At 37.7% G+C, this 7,393-nt stretch overlaps 1 long non-coding RNA gene across 1 annotated transcript; it reads right to left on the bottom strand.

The window, feature by feature from the left end:
• Positions 1 to 809: 809 nt before the first annotated feature.
• On the bottom strand, positions 810 to 7,160 carry LOC142172951 (uncharacterized). The gene is made up of 2 exons (XR_012702215.1): positions 6,360 to 7,160; positions 810 to 1,061 (listed from the first exon to the last, which is right to left on the bottom strand). It is a non-coding gene; the product is annotated as an uncharacterized LOC142172951 (long non-coding RNA).
• Between the last annotated feature and the right edge of the window lie 233 nt (positions 7,161 to 7,393).

Genomic DNA, 7,393 nt, shown 5'->3' with positions numbered 1-7,393 from the left:
CCGTAGGAGATAAACCACATGCTTTGCCTCCAACTAACATTTTTGTATACCTTCCGCCGTCGTAAACATTACGCAGTCACTTAGTATTCCTGAGTTAGAACTCATACCGCAACATGAAATTTACTTCACTTCCAACTAGGAAACATGAAAAGATTCTTCACACACCCATAGCTCGGGGCTATACCTCAAATCAAGATAACATCAAGTACCTAATAGTTCTTCCATCCTCCAGCAGACCCTTCTGGTTGCTTCCAAATCATATAAATACATCTCGCAGTCATAACATACTTATCGCATCGCCATCCAGCCATCACTTCTACTAATAGGGATACTACCGAACATATACGTTCAAAAATATGTGCTCACACAATCAGCACCTTGGTGCTCAAGCTATAGGCAAAAATCCGTCCTCGAGTCCTCTAGACTGGCCCAACATCAACACACAGAGATCACATCTCGTCCCTCGATCAGGGAATCACAAGCCATTGCTGCACATATGATATTGAGCGCTCATGCACGTATATGAACGCGTGGAAGGAATTTGAAGAGTTACATTTCAAGCTGTCAAGGACGCGCGATAAGAATTCAAGAATGTGAAAATTTTCCTAAAAGTTTCGCAGCCTCCCGAGGATAAGTATAGACGTCTCTCTACCGATCCGCGAGACTCTACTAAACCTGCTCAGCCTGATACCAACTTGTCACGACCAAAAACTCAGACCTGATCGTGATGGCTCTTCTCGTGAAGTCAAGGCCAGCCGACACAACACTCATTTTAACCCTTTAATCGTTAAGAGTCATTTTTAAGCCTCTAATTAAACAAATGTTTCATAATATAAGTCTGAATGGACAGTGCGAAAATAACATACAAGCCCAGCATCGGGGTGTCACTAGTCATGAGCATCTACTACAACTGTCTAACTACATCAAAACTAGCATGGTCGGGAAAAGTCACGATTTATACATAAGGAAGAACAAAGAGGGAGAAAGCGGAGCCGCGATCGTCAGACAGCTACCTTGCTAACTCCGATAAAGCTGCCACCAAACTAAAAAAATACCTGAATCTGCACACAAGTTGCAAGGAGTAATGTGAGTACTCCAACCCAGTAAGTAATAAAAGTAAATAAAGTCTGAGCAGTAAGAAATGATGAATCCACATTAAGATAAACTCAGTAAGCACAACAAGCTTTCAAATCAGAATACGAGTCAATCGTCTCATTTAAAATCCAATTTTTGGTAAAAATCAGTTAAAGATGCTTTCCAAAAGTTTCAATAGAGGTTCAATACAATTTATAATTAAAGAGATGAAAATCGTAAGAGGCCCCTCGGGAAAAACATAGTTCGTATACAGCCCCTCGGGCAAAACAAGAGTCATAAACACCTTATAACATGAAAATCTCAATGGAAATAGGAAAGCCAAATCAGTGATTACATTCTGAACATCTCATAAAACCCCAGCTTAAATGAAAGTTGTTTAAAAACATTTGTTCAGCATTTTTGACCGAGGCTCAGTTTAAAGATGAGTGAAAGCAGTAAATAAATCAACATATTCGATAGAAACTCACTTTAAAGAGGAGTGAAAATCAATAAGTTCATAAACAGACCCCTTAGGCAAAGCATCACTTATGCACATGTATATATATAGCCCATCGGGTAAGCCTCTCAGTCACTCATGACTCAAATCTTACCAATCAGCGCTCACACTCTGCACTCACACTCAATAGGTACTATATAGTAATCGCTGCGTCACACAGCCCGATCCAGATATCGCTGCGGCGTGCAGCCCGATCCATAAATATAGTGACTATGCTCACTGGGGGTGTGCAGACTCTGGAGGGGCTCCTACAGCCCAAGCGTTATATCGCTGCGGCGTGCAGCCCGATCCAATATATCGATGCGACGTGCAACCCGATCCATATACATATATACATATATATTGCTGCGGCGTGCAACCCGATCCACAAATATATAATCCTCACAACCAGCCCATCAGCCTCTCTCAGTCATTAACCTCACAATCAGACCCTCGATCTATCTCAGTCATCAACCTCACAATCAGACCCTCGGTCTATCTCAGTCATCAACCTCACACTCAGACCCTCGGTCTATCTCAGTCATCAACCTCACAATCACTCGGACCATCAGTAAAACAGGGAATTCAGCCAAACAGTTTTCACATTTTTAAGAAGTAAAGTGATAAAACCATATTTAAACACTAAACAGGTAAAACATGACTGAGGATATGATTTCAAAATAAATAGAGTGAGGAAGAATAGTAAAAATGCCCCTAAGGGTCTCAACAGGTCTGCACAAGGTCCCAAACATGGCATACATCCCAAAATATAACATCAATCTCTAAAATATGGAATATCATAAGATTTCAAATCAAATACGCGACTTAACAGTCGTACGGGACAGATCAAGTCACAATCCCCAACATTGCACGACTCCACGCTCATCATCTAGCGTGTGCATCACCTCAAAGTAGCACAACGACGTGAAATCCGGGGTTTCAAACCCTCAGGACAACATTTACAATCATTACTTACCTCGATCCAGTCCAAACTCTAGCCCGCGATACCTTTGCCCTCACGAATCAACCTCCAGATGCTCCAAATCTAGCCATAATCAGTACATAACCATTAAAATATGCTAAAGGATTAAAGCTCCCTCAAAAATATCCAATTTACATAAAAAATCCCGAAATTGCTCAAACCTGGCCCCCGGGCCCATACCTCAGAATCTGACAAAATTAACATCAATGGAATTCTCATCCTCTCACGAGTCTATACATATCAAGAACATCAAAATCGGACCCAAAATGGCCCCTCAAATCCCAAATTTACACTCTCCAAATTCAAGCCTTAATTCCTCAATTTTAGGCTTAATTTCCATGATTAATTAGGTAGAATTCACACAAGAATCGAGTATTGAGTTCAAAAACCTTACCTCCAGGTGTTATCTCTTGAATCCCTCTTCAAATCCTCTCAAAAAGCTCCAAAATCGTCCAAAAATGGTGAAAGTTTGCCCCAAAATCGCAGACAATGGCTATTTAAACATTCTGCCCAGGCATCAAAAACCTTCTTCGCGAATGCGGTCAAAGCCTCGCGTTCGCGAAGCACAATCCATCTTTGACCAAAAATCCTTCTTCGCGATCGCATCTTGCCACTCGCGAACGTGATGCCTCCTCAGACTACCATTTCGCGATGCCTAACCTCTCTCGCGAACGCATTGAATAAAAATACCCTGAAGCTCAGCTGCCAAATTACTCTACGTGAACGCGGTCTACTTCACGTGAACACGATGACCAATCGCCTAGCCCTTCACGAACGTGGAGCCTTCCTCGCGAACGTGAAGGCCAAAATCTCAGCCTTCTCCAGCTAACCCATCGCTAACGTGAGGGCCTACTTGTGAACGCAAAGGCCATTTTCTCTACAACACTGATCAACGAATTTTGTAATTTCAAACAACATGAAATGGTCTGATTGACCACCCGAAACTCACCCGAGGCCCTCAGAACCTCAACCAAACATGCCAACATATCCCATAACCTCATTCAAACTTGTTCCAACCTTCGGAACGCTCAAAACAATATCCAAACACAAAAATCACATCGGATTCAAGCCTAAGAATTTCAAGAACTTCCAAATTACGCTTTTGATAAAAAAAGCCCAACCAAACCACGTCCGAATGACCTGAAATTTTGCACACATGTCACAAATGACACAATGGAGCTACTACAACTTCCGGAATTCCATTCTAACTCATATATCAAAATCTTACCTATCAACCGGAAAACGTCAAAATCTCAATTTCGCCAATTCAAGCCTAAACCTTCCACGGACTTTCAAAATACATTCCGATCATGCTCCTAAGTCCCAAATCACTTAATGGATCTAACCAAATTATAAAAATTCTGATCCGAGATCATATACAAATAAGTCAAATCTTGGTCAAACTTTTCAAATTTCAAGCTTCAAACTGAAAACTGTTTTTCCAAATTCATTCTGATTATCCTGAAAACCAAAACCAACGATTTACATAAGTCATAACACATCACACGGGGTAAGTCATGCCCGAGAACTGGCAAGCAAAGTGCAAAAGCTCAAAACGACCGCTCGGGTCGTTATAGTTTTTTAGAGCCCTTTCAACTTCAACGATTGGTATTGGTCCTTTAATCTAAAAATAAGAATCTGACTTTTCGTTTAACTCAATCTTATCTAGCCAGATTTTATTGAGCTATGTTATTAGAAGGAAAAAAAATAGTTATAGATACAGAGGAACACCCAACTTTTGCTTAAACCTCTCGTCTATCTTCTCACATAATGGTACAAATTGAAGTATTGATATCAATAATTCATACTATGTTGAAATATACTATATCAAAATCAAAGTTTAAAATTTGAAAAGTGTCACCTACATAAAGAAGCTGAGCACAAGCTACTATTTTTTATTCCACAGAAAATTACAAATATCAATAATAAACGTGCCTTGACATGAAATTCTGAAAAACTAAAGATAATTTTTTTTATTTAAACGGCTCTTATGTTAAGAAATCCAAAGAAACGATTACTCACTCTCAAACAAACCTCACATAAATTTTTCTTTCACAATATGCAATCACTTGAAATTATTTTTAGCACTTAAGAAGAATGAAACATTTCAAAAAGAAAACTTTTCTCAAGGCCGTGGTTCAAACATTTTAATTCCCAGTTGGCAATAAACGAAGTACCCAGTAGTCACACATATTCTTCTTTTATCTTTAAACACACATTTCTATTTAAAATCCCTAGGAGAAACTAAAAAAAAACTTTTAACGTGTGTCTTCTATTTAAACTAAAAGAAGAAGAAAAACAAGCTAATATTCTGTTTATGTAAGATATCTCAAAACACGAAGTATAGTTTCATTGAAGGATTTTTAAATTAAACACAAACATTTACTCTAAGCTATTTGCTATCAGAAGATTTTAAATCGATCTTATATCTATTTTTTCCTTAAACTAAACTATGTCGTCACGCAAGTCGAATTTGTCACCATTGTTTCTTAGCAAACTAAAATAATCATATACAACTTAAAGAAAGATTAACAGAAAACACCTTGAATTCCTTAATGGGGATACCATTAGACTAATGAAAACTCTCAACCACATCAGTGTCTCGACCAAAAATAGAGCCAAATACAAATGTAGTCTTAGTTTAACAGAAAATCTAGAACACTTGAAGCGAAAACACAAAACTGAAACTTATTCTACTACATATTTCATCATCCAGCAATTTAACTTCCATAACTAACCAGAAAAATTGAATCAAAATGCATTAGCAGATCCAAATAGCCAGTCTAAATCAATTTTCTATTCAAAGAACCATGTATTCAATCAAAATATATTCTTAGCACGTCATCACCATAACTTTATGCAACTAGGAAATAAATTACGAAGTTGGACGAAATACCTAGTTCGTAGAAGTAGAAAGAACGCAGTCGAGTGACAGAACAACAAGCAATTTTGGCTAGAGTGAACCAACAACAACAGTAGAATTTCAGCAGTAATTAAACCCAGAACTCATTAAGAAGCAAAAATTGATGATGTGTTTGAAAAACCGGAACCTAGAAAAGAAACTTCAAGAGTTCATATGCTTCTTTCTGGAGATGTTTTAGCTAAACAACTGGAAGTTCTATCCACTTTTAGTTGCTCCTTTTTTGAGTGCCCAAGATGATGATCAGTGTTAGAGCGTGTGTGTAGTCTTTTATAGGAGAAGAAGCAAGCGTTCATGATTGAAAATCTGCCCAAAGGACATATTTGTCACCAAACACCTGCTCTAACTATTCAACAAACTTTTGGTTCAAAATCTATCCAAAATATAGTATTTTAATACCAAACAATGACAGACTTTTTTGGAGTTTTGTACTTCCAAAAGCACAGGAACAGTAAAAGCAACCAAACTTGTCCTATTCCTTCTTTTAAATTTCAGCTTTTATCAATACAAACTCAAATACTCAAATCCAATCCAATCATGAAATAGAAAAAGTAACCACAAGACTTTGATTGTAACTAGATTGAGCATTAAAACAAACTAGATTAAAGCAATCTGATCTCTACAAACTAACAGTGAACAACTGAAACCACAAAATATTTCGCAAAACAGAATTCAGATGAGCATCGCTTAATTATTATCAGATAACGATCAACAACGAGCTATTATGCTATGAACTAACAATCGATTCACAACTAACATTATAATAGTTTAATTAACCTATATATACTACTAACAAAATTAGAAACAAAGATTAAACCTTAAAATTAAATCTGAAGCACAAACTAAAAAATCAGAAACGGGAAAGGGGAGATGGATTGAAGATTTACCGAAAACTCGAGCACACAGGCAGCGGTGAGACAATGGCAGCGATGGTGGTGATTCAACCCGGGCATGGTTTTATTGTTTATTGATACCAAAATACTAAATCTGGTGAGCTGAATCTCGATGTCGGTATAATCAACAATAAAATCATGTCTGAGTCGATTGGAGGTGAGAACGGGAAGGACGCTGGAGGTAGTGGACCCGTGGTAGCCGGCGACCTCACCGGAAATTAACCATCGGAATTCAGGATTAAAACTAATGTAAAATAGTAGATCGTGTGAAGCTCTACACGTCTATGTAAGTATCAAGTAGTAGTGGTGGCTAGAACTTCACAAATTTGAGAAATAAAGTGAACTTTGATTTCGGATTTTGACTTATTCATGAAGTTTGAGAGGGATTCAAAGGATTTGGTCTATGTATTTGGAAAGAGGATGAAAAAGAGAAGAGAATGGTGTATTTTTTAGTGTATTTGGTGGTGGTTGGATGGCGGCTCCGCTGTGGTGGGAGGCGGCGACGATAGATAAGAGGGGGAGAGAAGAGAAGAGGCCTAGGGTTTGGTCTTTTGGGCAAATGACAAAAAACAAATATGATTTTTGGAATGTTTTAGAAGCGAGCAAAAATTAGATATTGACAGGTATCCATTCTATGAAAAACTAGAGTGAATATTTGCAAATCATAACTGGTAACTTATCCTATATCATATATGTTCACCAACAGTATAGTCAGTTTCAAGTCCATATAAAGTACTTGTTTATGTCATTCTTGAAAAAGACCTTAGTCTAATAATTCACTTTTCGTTTTCTATCTGACATTATTCAACAGTTCAGAAAACGCAGCCACTCTTTCTTTATTTCCACCTGCTACTAATTGGCCCACGTAATGATACATAAAAAGAACTTATACAAGGACCAGATTAGTTATCCATTTCAAAAATGTTTCTTCAATTCATCACAGAGATCTAGCTTCCAAAAAAAAAGGAAAAAGCCACAAAATTTTATAAAATTGCAATAATTAGAAAAAAAGGACGAAGAGAAAATGG

Source organism: Nicotiana tabacum, chromosome 18, assembly GCF_000715075.1.
Source record: "Nicotiana tabacum cultivar K326 chromosome 18, ASM71507v2, whole genome shotgun sequence".
NCBI lineage: Eukaryota > Viridiplantae > Streptophyta > Magnoliopsida > Solanales > Solanaceae > Nicotiana > Nicotiana tabacum.
The sequence above is the reverse complement of the archived record's forward strand: the minus strand, read 5'-3'. Positions and strand labels throughout refer to the sequence as shown.